The sequence below is a fragment of the Myxocyprinus asiaticus genome, chromosome 38 (assembly GCF_019703515.2).
Source record: "Myxocyprinus asiaticus isolate MX2 ecotype Aquarium Trade chromosome 38, UBuf_Myxa_2, whole genome shotgun sequence".
Lineage (NCBI taxonomy): Eukaryota > Metazoa > Chordata > Actinopteri > Cypriniformes > Catostomidae > Myxocyprinus > Myxocyprinus asiaticus.
In genome coordinates this window covers 5,782,990-5,797,174 of record NC_059381.1, presented here as the reverse complement: position 1 = coordinate 5,797,174, position 14,185 = coordinate 5,782,990, and the positions used below count along the sequence as shown (strand labels likewise).

The 14,185-nt window shown below is 37.7% G+C and overlaps 1 pseudogene; it reads left to right on the top strand.

Moving 5' to 3' along the window:
- Positions 1 to 8,492: 8,492 nt before the first annotated feature.
- On the top strand, positions 8,493 to 8,583 carry LOC127429413 (uncharacterized; annotated as a pseudogene).
- Positions 8,584 to 14,185: the final 5,602 nt, after the last annotated feature.

Below are 14,185 nucleotides of genomic sequence, written 5' to 3'. Positions count from 1 at the left end.
TGGGAACCAGCAAGAACAGCCAAGGAAGGAAGTTCTGGAGATAAAGGTTTCAACACATTGTTGACCGAGGGCCAGAGTTGAAGATCTCAGGAGTGATTTTAAGATGTGGTTTCACACCTGAGATAAGTCACTCTTAACAAAACGTTTGTCAAATACAGTAGACGCCATGGGAACTCTGGGATCACACCATTATCTCTGGCCCCAGTTAAGCATGCTGCTGTTTTTTTGTTTTAGGGAGGCTCTTTGTATTTGCATGGCCTGTCTTTGCAATCTATATTTTTGCCCCAAGAGATTGTGGAATTCAGGTACATAAGGGATGCATGTGGTACAGTACGTACAAGCCCAGACCAAATGAACTTCCTTTGGGAACGAAAAGCAGGAACGCTTTAGTACAACCATCACTGTGAAGAAACAGAGGAACAGCTACAAACAATCTTAGGAAACTTCACACTGGTATATGACCTAGATTTGGTGTCCATGCACACACTAAGTAAAAAGTTAAAGGTTATTTTGTATTTTTGGCTTTATACAAGTGTTGTTGTATTGAAAGCAGATTGTGTTCCCCACAAATCCTAGGAAGGGCTTTACTCAAGGGCTCAGTAGTGTTTTGGTCTGATCAGGGAGAGCAATAATTCCCTAGATCCACATAGATTTAGACCTAAAACCTTTAGGATTATTCTAGATCTTCAGACTTTGCTGGTGGGAAAAGTAGAGATTTGTGAGATTGCTCAACACAACACTGAATATACATCTTTCCAAAATATTTCCAGAGGACAAAACCAAAAAATTAAATGTTACTTAAGACCTTAAGTGCAACATATTGAATTGACTGTAACTCTATCTCTTGGAGCCTCATTTTTATTTGCATAAAAAATTAAATATGCTGTAGCTCTGGTAGAATATGGAGCTAGCAACTCCAAAGGACATGGGTTTGATTCCCAGGGAACATGCATACTGATAAAATATACAGTATAGCTTCAATGCACTATAAGTCGTTTGGGTAAAAGCAGCTGCTATGCATAAATGGAATGTAAATGTCTACCCTAACTATAGTCCATTCCTTACAATCAAATGTATGTTTTTGATTAACATACTGAAGTTTAACTCTACATACGGTGCTAATTAATCCAAGCACAAACTCTCGGGGAGGACAGAGAAATCTGAATTAATCATGTGGAACTCCACTCAACTTCATTAATACAGACGTTCAAACTCTCTGATCACATACTTGCACTATTCCCCTTAGACAGCAGCAGTTCAAAGAGGACAAAAGAAAACATCTTCTAAAACTGGAAGATTTTCCTTCATCTTTCAGTTTCTCTCTCTTTCTGCCTCCAAGTTCCTCCTCTTCATGACACCCACCTTCCCTGCATCTTTCCTTCCTGTTTTCCTCTACTCCTGTCTCTCTGCAATCTCCACGTTCTCCCCCTCTTTTCCACCAGACCAAGAGAGACGTTTCTAATAGAGTCGAGCCTAGACCCACCAAGACCCAGACCGATAGGCAGACACCCAAAGACCCTGACCGAGACTACACCCTCGAGGCTGAGATCCAGATCCAGAGTGCTGTCAAGACCAGCCTCTCCAAGACCCAGACCAATACCAGACCCCCTAAGCCCTACACCAAGATCACAGTCCAGACCACATAAGACCTAATTCCAGACCAAAAGACAGACCCCTACGGACCCAGACCAAGACTAGACCCTTCAGGCTGAGATCTAAAGTAAGAGATCAGTTTCTAGCAAAGTTTTGTCAAAACCAGGCCTCCAAGACCAATACTAGACCCTTTAAGACCCAGACCAAGACCACTTACAGACCAAAAGCCAGACCCCCTGATCAAGACTTAGACCCCTTGATGTTGAGATCCAAACTATGAGATCAGTTTTCAGAAGAGTGGTGTCAAGACCAGACCCCTAAAACCCAGACCAACAGATAGATCTCCTTAAGACTCAGAGCAACAGCTATCCAGACCAAGACTAGACCCCTTGATGCTGAGATCCAAACTAAGAGATTCATTTCAAGCAGAGTCGTGTCAAGACCAGACCCTTCCAGACTAAACCCCTCAAGGCTGAAAATCCAGATTAAGAGAACCCTTTCTAACATAGTTGGAGTCAAATGCAGACCCTCTAAGACTCAGACCTTGACTAGACCTCTCAAGGCTGAGACCCAAACTATGAGAGCTGTGTCCAGCAGAGATGTAGTCAAGACCAGACCCTCCAAGAATGCAGACTAATACCAGACTCCCTAAGACCCGGGTAAATAGTCAAACCCCCAAAGACCCAATCCAAGGCTAGACCCCTTGAGGCTAAAACCATACCAGATCTGTTACCAATACACCCCATTTCCCTCCATCCTTCCTTCCTGTTTGTCTATGCTCCTGTTTCTCCTGTTTCTCCTTATTCTCCCCTCCTTCCCCCTCCCCCTCTCTGCCACTCTGTTCCATCTCCCTAATGATCAGTCGAGTAGTGTCGCTAAATTATTTCATGATCATGGGAGGAATTTTTTATTCTCTCTCACTTCAGTCTTAATCTTGGAACCCTCTCTCTCTCTCTCGCTCTCTCTCTCTCTCGCTCTCTCTTTCTCTCTTAAATATCCTATCATAAATCACTCGACACAAGGAGGAAATATTTTAATGAATAAACCATTTGCTCATTTCGCTCATGTTCGTATTTCATGACAGGGCCAATTTGACGATGTTCTCTTCCCCTCAGTCATTCTGAAACAGAAAGAGAGTGACTGTGAACGTTAATATTTTTCCATGAGCAAGAAAGGAGAGATGGATGAATCCATCATTCCCCCGTGATCTTGTTTGATCTGATTTGGAGATGCACAGGGATAGAGATTGCTCAAGGGATATGTGTGTGTGTGTGCGTGTGTGCGTGGGCGTGCGTGCGTGTGTTAGTCTTTTAATGTGAATTGCATTTGGTTTCTTCTGGTATTCTGTTTACATATTTTCCAAAATGCAAACAGGCAATCATGCAAAGGCTAAGACGTGCAGAACCACATAAACAAAAAGCAACTGAAATGTATTTGATATTTCTTCAAAATGTATTGTTTATTTGTTTCAGAGTGACATTTCTGAGAGAAACCCACGTGACTGAAATGCCTCTTTACTGAAAATCTGGCAAAGATGACATAAGCCTCTCTCTCTCGCACAGACCCAAACAATAGAATGAATATAAATGTTAGTCCTGCAATACCTTTGGCCCATCCATCTCTGAGTGTGTTATACACCAACACACTAAATCTCCTTACAGAAATGTACCATGGTATTACCTTAAAACATCCCAATAATACCATGTTATTAGACAATATTAATGATAGTAATACCATTTTTCAATGTTCCTTGACGTAAGCTATCGTTCTAGCTATCTAGCTGTCATTCTAGCTATCTTTCTATCTATCTAGCTATCGTTCTAGCTATCTATCATTCTGTCTCGCTATTGTTCCAGCTATCAAAGCTAAAACAATAATGTAGCTAGCTAGCTATCATTGTAGCTATCATTTTTGGTATCTAGCTATCATTCTAGCTATCCCACTATTGTTCTAGCTATCTAAGCTAGAACAATAATGTAGCTAGCTAGCTATCATTCTAGATATCATTTTCACTGTCTAGCTATAATTCTAGCTTTGTTTCTATCTATCTTCAGTAGCTATCATTCTAGCTATCTAGCTATCTATCATTCTAGTTATCTCGCAATTGATAGCTATCTACAGTAGCTAGCTAGCTATCATTCTAGCTATCTACTTTGCTGTCTATCATTCTAGCTAGCTTTTGTTCTATCTATTTAACTATGCATCTAGCAATTGTTCTATCTGTCATCCTATTGTTCAAGCTATCATATTATCATTCTCTCTATTCTTCTGTCTGTCATTCTTTCTATCATTCTATCTACCTGTCCTTCTCTTTCTTAAATTTCTTTTCCTCATGCACATAGATTTAGCAAAAGCTGATTATTATTAGATGTAAAGCATATGCCCTGCATTTGGAAACATGACCCACATTAAGATAGTGGGTTTTACTCTTGCAGACTTCAGGAGGATCATTATCAGAGAAAATTAGTTATGGCTTTCACAGAATATAATGTGGAATGGTCTCCATCAATCCTTTCATCTAAATCCAGCTTTATCTTTCCTAGTCTGGGCAAAGAGTCTCATGTAAACGGATCTGAGAAAATGTAATTACTCACGGCTAATTTAGAAACTTATCTGAGTCTCAGAGTTTTGAAAATGAATATACAGTGGGGTAAAGCAGTGGGAGAGAGATAATGAGCTATGTAAAACACAAACACACACACACACACACATACTAATTACACAATCAGCCCATTTCTCACCCTCCTCCCCTGTTATATTCTCCCATCAGGCTTTTTCTTATTTTCTCACAATAACATATCCTGAATGAACCCTGCATGTATGAATCGAGGGTCATTAAAAGCTCATGTGCCAAACCACACAGGAAAAAAGAAAATGAAAGGGCAAAAGCTCTGAACTAAAACTTATTGAGCTGCCTACCTAGACAGCATTTTTAGGATCCATAGGTGTGCTTCCAAAGACTCTATTGGAATAAGGTGTTAGCATATTTTCTTGCACTCTTCATGTTAGAAGTGCTATTTGTGCTGTTAGTGAGGGACTTTTAATGAGTTATTGTGCATAAAGTTTCAAACCAGTCACTTACAAGGTTCCTGTTGAGTTAGGATGCTACCTGAGAAGGTTGCAAGCTATGTAGGTGGCAATGTAGCTCACCTGGTTTTAAAACAGGACTGGATAAAGTTTCTACTCTTAGGCGTCTCCATTTGACTGTCTTCGCCAGCAATACAATTCTCTGAGAACTAGTATAAGCGAGAGATAGATATGTAGAGAGATTTAGAGGTGTATTGGAGCATAGCACAGTAAAAGATGGATGGACTGGAGGTGCTAGCGGAGGAAGACATTTATATTAATTCCATTTTTATGTGTCTGTGTGTGAATTGAAGAGAATGGATATGTGGGCAGTGTCTTTGCATTCTGTGAAGGTTGTTCTTTATGGCTTTCGCAAAATAATGATTAATCTGCTTTATAAGCATGTGTAAAAGCCCTGCATTGTTTAGGGTTGTGTTTACAACTAATGAATGTCATAAATCTGTAATAAACTGCAAAAAAACAAAAAACAAAACAATCTGTGCTTCAACAGGGTGCCCTTCTAAGACCTCTGCTTTGGCTGGAGAGGTCAAGCTGGACTTGGGCCTTATTCACACCTGGTATTAAGATGCATACTAAGGCTTCTAAATGTTTTGTGATCGGATTACTCACACATCTTTTGGAGGTAGTATGACCGACATGCTTATTGTATTTTTATTATAAGGGTGCTGAGACATTAGGATAGGATTGTATATAAAATATAGGAATAGAAAATGAAGACTGCTACTTAGGCTTAAAATGTATCCAAAAAGAATCATGAGGAGAGGTGCTCATTGCCACATGGGGTTATTGTCAAAACATCAAAAGCCAGTTGATGGCAAAAGAGCAAGGCACTTAATGCAGAGTGTTTATTTCATAGGCAACAAAACATTAAAGTCAGCACGTATCAGCACACTAGCTACCTTCATCATACATACATAAGTTCCTTATTTAAGTGATACTCAATTGGCAACAGCCAATGAGCTTCAGTCATTGATCAATCATTACGTGCTGCAATGTTTCCGGGTAAAAATGGTGAATTGGATTTAACTCCCTTTTTATGAGTTATTTAGGATTTACCAAGGTTAACTGAAAATTCAGTGGACTCAATCCCTCTTCATATTGTGCATGTTCTATCATCTGGGGTAATTATCAATTTAGACAAACAAAATTTGAGGTGTGTAAATAGCATAGTTTTTTGGAGTTTTTGTAAATGTATATTGTTGTCGATTGATCATTGCATTATGTGGATATTGATATACTCACTGTTTTTCGACTAATTGTACTAATTTGAATGATTGATCAGTGACTGAAGCTCATTGGCCGTTACCAATTGAGTATCACTTAAATAAGGAACTGGTGTATGTGCATTCTCATGCCCTGATGAAGGTAGCTATGGTGCGTTCCATTTACCTCGGAAGGAGGATGACGGAGCTGGGAATGACGTCACACCCGAGTTGACCGCGTTCCAGTACACAGGTCGGAAAAAACCAATATGGATGCATCCAGGCAAACCTTTGTTGTGCTTGCTCTTCGGATTACAAACAACTACAGAACAAATATGAAGTCCACCTAAAAAACATCATGGAAGATGTATCATGTTCACAGATAGAGGTTGGATAGTACTGTGTGCACCACTGAGTTTATTGAGACACAGACAAACAGAAGTGCTAATAAACAATATATTACTACTGTTTCACTTACTGTTGATGCGCTGAGCAGCCATTTTGGATTCTGAAGTCGGGGTTGTTGCGGTTCCTCCGAGTTTTTGGAACTCCAACTTGAGGGGGCGTTCCAATTAAAAGTTCCTACTGGGAACTCGGAATTTCCAAATTCCGAGTACAAATGGAACGCACCACTAGTCTGCTGATACGCATTGACTTTTTCATGTTTTGTTGCCTATGAAATAAACACTCTGCACTGGAGATTGAGTGCCTTGCTCTTTTGCCATCAACTGGCATTTGATTTTTTCATAAAATCTATTTTGATTTTGTGGAAAGAGCCGCATCTGTTCAAAATCAAGCGGGAATATAGCAATTTGGATTTCCAAATGCAATTTCAAATATAACTGAGATAAAAAGTGTGCCGTATTTTTTGTTCTTAACAGTGATGAGATGTATATAGTCAAAAAATCAGACGCTCTCCTCTCAACAATATCTGATCACAAGTGGTCACAGCAGATGCATTTGAAATGCTTATGAAAACCGTGTATAAACAGAACCTTACAGACTTCAGTTCATGGCAGTTTTCAACAGTCTTGTCTGTTCTTTTCCCCCATTTTCCTTCGGTTTTCTGGACTGTCATTGTGATCTTCCTTTCTGACCCTCTACACTTGTGTCACCGCGACCACGCTTACTGCTCCACAACTTATTAAAAATCTGAGACAGAACAGAAAGCTCAGATTTTATATATCCTTAGTACAGCAGTCATAAGACCTCAGGATCATAGGATTTTCTGCTGACTCATTTTCATTGTCTTTTATTCCTTCTTGCCCTCTCTTATATTTCTATTACTTTTTTTCCAGTGCTAATATTACAAAGCAATACCTTTTGTACTTAAGAATGAGAAAAAGAAAGAAATAGAAACTTTTATTCCGTTATCTCTCAGAGCAAGAACTTTTGTGAAGAGAAGAAGATGGATTGTAGATTTAATAGTGACAGAACACCAACGTTCTGACATTAAGGGCACTAGAGTTATCTCCTGTTGATACAGCAACACAATGAAACAGGTTTAACTAAAATCACTCACTGTCCAGATTGTATTTCAAAAATCCATTTGTTCAGTTTTGTCTTGCATTTAACCAGATTTGAATATGCATTCCAATAGCAATGTGTAAGATGTTTTGGTGTTTATTAATAGTTTGTTATTGCATAATGTGTACTGTTTCACATGCTATTTAAAAAAGATGGCAGGCAGTATTCAGTATGTATACATATTATAGTTGTCGAAATTAACACATGCAATTAATTTAGAATGTTATTGCTCATTTTTCTTAATCGCGATTAATGCATTTACCAATTTTCACATTAGATTCTGGCATTTTACTCAGCTCCGTGTGAGTGCTGAACACTGGTTGGAATAGGGTGGAAATTTTGTGATGTGTCCGGGGTCATTACACTGATGTACACACCACAAACAGACACATAACAGCGATTCCATGTCAATGATCAAGTGATGGAGAAAAGACCTCTTAACCGTATTTTTTTTGTACAAAAAATACCCAGATGGGAGTTGTGATAAGCCGCATTCACATGACCCTCTGGAGTGAAGCATCAGCATTTCCCCGGTGTTGCATTCCAGACAATTATTCGGATGATGTATCATTAGGTGAAAAGTGCCAGCGCTTAAAAACAAAACAAGACTTTTTCTGCAAACGCTTTTCATGTGGAGTTCAAAGCGGCAAATAATGTATATGAGGCTTCACGATTGCTGTAGCAAAGTGGATATACACAATTTATATTGTGGATGTTGAGGGTTTAAGAGATTTAATGCCCATTGCAATAAAAACACAAACTATGCGAACTAGATATTTTAATTAGTTAACCTCCCACCTAGACTTTGGGAAACATTTAATGTTACTTGAATTGGTGATTTATTTATTTTTTTAGTGCATTTCTATCTTTATACTGTGGAATGCTTTGTTTGGAAAATGTTAATTAAACATAATTGTTACATTTTTTTTGTTCTGTTTTCTAAGAATGAACTAAATGCATTTTAACAAGAAAATAAGTATATGTAATGTCAAATTTCATTACTTTCAAAATCTGCGATTAACCACGATTAACTAAACAAAGCATGGGAATAATCATGATTAAATATTTTAATCGACTGACAGTGTGCTTGCTGCGGCAGCTCATATGCTAAAATTGGAATGATAAAGAGAAGATTAGCATGGCCCTGCATATCCGTGAAGCGCTCCATATTTTTTTGGGGCCTGGGTATCTCAGCGAGTATTGACGCTGACTACCACCCTGGAGTCGCGAGTTCGAATCCATGGAGTGCTGAGTGACTCCAGCCAGGTCTCTAAGCAACCAAATTGTCCCGGTTTCTAGGGAGGGTAGAGTCACATGGGGTAACCTCATCATGGTCGCAATTAGTGGTTCTCGCTCTCAATGGGGCGTGTGGTAAGTTGCGCGTGGATCGTGGAGAGTAGCATGAGCCTCCACATGCTGTGAGTCTCGGCAGTGTCATGCACAACGAGCCATGTGATAAGATAAGACTATCTCAGAAGTGGAGGCAACTGAGACTTGTCCTCCGCCACCCGGATTGAGGTGAGTAACTACACCACCACGAGGACCTACTAAGTAGTGGGAATTGGGCATTACAAATTGGGGAGAAAAGGGGAAAAAAATAAAAAAAATCGACTGACAGCAATAATATACAGTATATATACTGTATATATATAATCTGCCAACAACTTTGAAAAACTCTGCACAAGTTTACTTATGTTAAATGGTGCTGTTTTTAAGGCATTGGGTGGTTGGATCAAATATTGATTTCATTTTTTTCTATCTTTCCTGCACTTTATATTAAGCTAATTGATCAAAATAAAAATAAAAATATTCCTGGCATTATTTTTGAAAACATCCTGATTAACATCCTGAAATCTTAACTGACTAAAAATGTGCACAGTACTGTATACTGTATAAATACTGTGCGTGTGTGTATATACTATATTACTGTGCAAATGTTTTAAAAACAAGTGATATTTTAAAAAAAAATTAAGTTTAGAATGCTCCAAAGAGCATCTTGTGTGCAAGGAGATCTGTCACTTCTTTGTATTCTTTTTTATTTAAATATCATTTTAAATTCCTGATTTTCAGTGTAGTCTCAGACTTTCGGACCCCACTGAATTCTTAATACATATTTCAGGGCATACACACAAAGTTATTAAACTTAAGCAATGTTATGATAGAAAAAGAGCAAATAAAAAGACAACAAATTAAACAAGATGTAGAATTAGAAAAAGAGCCATGTATATCACTGAAGAAACTGAAGGTACAAACAAAAGGAGAAAATGAGACTAACAGGTACTAAAGATAACAAAAAGAGAATGAAGAAAATGACAGAATGTGAAGAAAGATGAACTGATAATGGCGTGTAAACCGTTACTTTAGATAGACACCCAGAGGGTTTTATCTAAAACCACAGGTACCTGTGTGCCTGCATGAGGTAAATGCATATGTGTGTGTTTGTGATTTATTTATTTATATATGGCTCATATTTTTGGACTTCCTCTCTCTGGTTCACGTTTGTTAAGACACCTGTCCAGGCAGACAGCCAGACCGCTGCATGCTACGAATTTGCCAGTGCCACAGTGCATGTTGAGCCAGGCATGACCTCCTGCAGTGAGCTCAGGGAGAACAGCAGCTACCTGGAACAGAGCAGACAGAGGTTTAAGGTTATGATGGAATAAATAGACATTGTTGGAAGAGCACAGCAGAGGAAAAGAGGAAGGAGGGGGAGATGGCATTGAACCAGTGTGCGAAAACGTTTTTAGAAATGGAACACTGTAAGTGCTCAAAACACTTAAGGTAGTGCATAACTTGTAAGGTGATACATTTTACCATTTGCTTTATATAATTGCATGGTAGCTCAACAGATAGAGTGTTGCACTTGCAATGCAGAGGATCGGGGTCCAGAGTCCCGAAGAGCACGCAAGTCAACACGTGAGTCGAAACTTTCTTAGAAGCACCACAAAATGACACGGTGGCTTCAGCAATTGCGTTTTTCATCTCACACTCGCTTTTTATGACACTATCGGTAAGATTTAGCTTTAAGATTTAATATTTAACTCGCTTTTAGTGCCACAAATGTCACCACTGTGACCTAACTTTTGTGAGATCAGGCTCTGCAATACAGAATTCCATATTCTGACAGTAAACCAGAAGAGTACCATAGACTAGAAGTGAAATTTGCAACATATAATGATCTGTGAAGGTAGGACTCAAGCCAGCGAAGTGCCAGATACAATAAAGTCTGGTCCAGTTTGCAGCTTATTATGGCCAAATACCACCCACTTAGGATCCTTGCAAGAGACAAGGTTTTCTCTTTGAAATGTCCATTTTTCAGTTTGTATAAATGACTTTTCTGTATGATTACACCCACATGCTCAGGAATCATAATGATCTGTCAGTGTCTTCCAGCTTAAGTGATGTGTGTCTTTATTAACATTGTCTTTGTTGATCAGATCTGTTTAAAGATCACAGTGTATATCAACCCTTCCAGCTTACACACACACATTTTGCTTTCAGCTCTGGTTAGTGTCAAGGAAAACACTACATCATAGACTTAAGTTTTTATTTTAAGCTAATTAGAAATACAACTCAAACCCTGCAAAAACCTTGCTGGAAAAAACAAAAAACAAAAAAACAGTTTAAACCAGCTTAAGGTGGTTTTCTGGTCTTAGCAGGTTTAAGATAGTGAAGCTGGTCTCCCAGCCTGACCAGCTGAAAAGTAAGGTTGGGTATCCATACAGATTTCCCAATTTGATTTGTTTAGATTTCGATTCATTAGCTCTCGATTTGATGTTGATATGATTTAATCTGATTCTGATTCATTTGGGTATATTTTAGTTATATTTTCCATTTTGCTTACATATGAAAGAGATTCTCTCTTAGCTAATGATGTAAATTATTGAGGGAACCTTTTAACTTGGTACATTGCAAAAATATTAATTTAAGAAATTAATCGATGCAAATCGATGCAGTTCTATTGCAATATATTTAACAGATATAACAATGAATACAACCAAACCTTAAGGAAACTTTAAAGTAAAATATTGATCTTTGTATTTGAAAGGAATATTGCTATACAAGTGAACTCATATAACTGAATTTGTGGCATACGATGGAACTGAATGGAGCCAATTTTTTAAAATAATAATAATAATAATAATAATAATAATAATAATAATTTGTATGTTTAAATCGTTTTTCCAATTGAAGATGTCCCTGAATGTCCCCCAAGGGAGGTTTTGTCAGATTTAGCTCACTTCTGGAGACAAATTTTTCCCCAAAGTATAACAATGTAAGCCCTTTCAACACACACACAATCTGTAGGGTTGAGAGTTCACATGCACACACAAACAAACATTATCACACTAGACATGTTGCATATGAAAATAAGGAGAAAATGTTTGCCGCCTCTGAAGCTTAATAAGCCCATTTGCAGGAAATGGAAATTTAGATTCACATCAATTAATGTTGTCAGCTTGTCTTTTTGACTAATAGAGTAGCTTCGACAAGGATATGGCCTACAACACAACCACACACACACGCACCTGTATAGAGAAATGTAGACATTCTCACCTCATTATGTAAGGTGTGTGAGTGTTCGCTCTGTTCCTCAGGTCTCATATGAACAGATGGAGTTCATTGATTATTCATAGCCACGGATGGATGCATCTGTCACATTAAGGGGAGAGAAAAAAATTGTGTGTGTGAAACCATTATTAGAAAGAAAGAAAGAGTGAATTTATAGACACACAGAAAGAAAAAGATGAAGATATATTCTAAATAAGATAAAACGTACATTTTTATTTTTAAAACAATTAAGCTATCAATATGATAAACCAATTCAAAAGATGATTTCTCTGTTGCAATAGGATGTTTTTAATCTATTTTAAATCTAATCTGACTCTTTAAAGTACAATTTAAAGGGATAGTTCACCAAAAAGTTTAACTTCTGTCATCATTAATTTAAACATTCACTCACAGAAGATTTACAAACATTCTAAATCATAAATGTCTCACAGACATCTTCTGAATGTCTTTTTGACATCCGAGAGGAAATGTGTTATAGACATATTGCAGATAAGCAAACAACCTAAAAATATGTCTTCCAGATGTAAACAATCTGTCATTGTAAGTCTATGGGATTTTTTCATGGTCTGTACAGGAAAACCAAAAAAAATTTTAAAAAAATGATATAGCACATGATATAGGATATTGGATTAAACTATCCAACTTAAAATCTGAACAGATTTTAAAATGCTAGGCATCACACACTTACCGACTTTAAAAATCGCTACAGACAAAAACTATGATTACTCATGTATGATGTAAACAAACATGGATACGGGAGCTGCTGTTGTTGTTGCTGTTACTTTGTGTTCCGAGACTGGAAAGACCAAATGCATTTGGGTGCGGTCTTTGGTGGGAAGACGCGGGTAGTATGGCATCTAGAGTCTGCAACACGAGGTGAGTGGCGTTAAAAGTTAAACTCTACTTGCTTGTTCACCATCTCCATTTCTTGAGCTCCGTAGCCCCTTGTGCTTGATCTCCATTGGCTCACCTTATGACTTCAGAGTAGAGTTGTGGAGCATCATACACTAGTGTATCTGTAGTAGTGAATAATCGGCACAAAAATATCAAACATGTTTGATATCCTCCCACTAGATGGAATCATAGTCTGAGGGTAAGTAATCAGAGTTGGTACTCAATATATACTACGTGATTTTCTGGAGCCAACTAGCGTCAACTAGCACTGACGTCCTTGGCATGCCTGAACATCAGTTTAAAGTTGTGTAGTGTCATCCAGCCTTAAAATAAATATTCTGGGTTCAATACAAGTTAAGAATAATTGACAGCATTTGTGGCATAATGTTGATTACCACAAAAATACATTTCAACTTTTTTTTTTTGTGACAGCAAAAATCTGTGTAACAGCGAGTCACTGTGGGACTAATCTGTAAATGTTAAAATTCGCACTGTTTCAAATGTATAGCTACAACATGCAAACAATATGCGTGTTAACATTATTTTAGTGTGATAAAATTGCTTACAAACCTTTTCTGTGTAAAGGTATATTTAATTTTCATTGCCATGATGATGTAACGTCTTAGTCCCTAAAACGACCATAAAATGTTGACTTTACAGTTAAAATAATGCAAGTTTTAACAGATGAATTAAAGTAAGTGCATTTGTGAAATTATAAGCTTCAAATTACTGCTTTTAAACTCTCCAAAAACTGGCCCATTCACTTTCCTTTTTTCTTTTTTTTTCTTTTTTTTTTTTTACAGAAAAGGAGAGACTAGTCAAAATAATTATTTGTGGTTATCAACATTATGCCACAAATGCTGCCGACTGAGCTTAACTTGTTTTAAACTGAAATATTCCTAGAACAGTCTGACGGCTTGAAAGCTGAAGGAGTTTTGTTTAATAATTTTGTTTAGGGATTTTGACAAACCCCTAAAAAGTCAAAAGTGTAAAACAATATGATGGCTGTCCAGCCAACATAATTTGGATAGCGTAGATAGTTTGATCTTGTAAGAATGTGATGAAAAATGTTTGAGTTCATGCTGACATATCTGACTTTTGTTTGCAGACCTTGGCATCTTTGTAAATTTGAGACATTGTTGAGATCTCTTCTGGAACCTTTGACTAACAGAATTTCCATTCAATCTCCACTGAATTTCTTCGCTCTATATATTCAGATGGTATGCAGTAAAGGTTATCGTACAGGGATGACAGGTGTGTGTGTGTGTGTGTGTGTGTGTGTGTGTGTTGTTCAGTGTCATCTCAGGTCA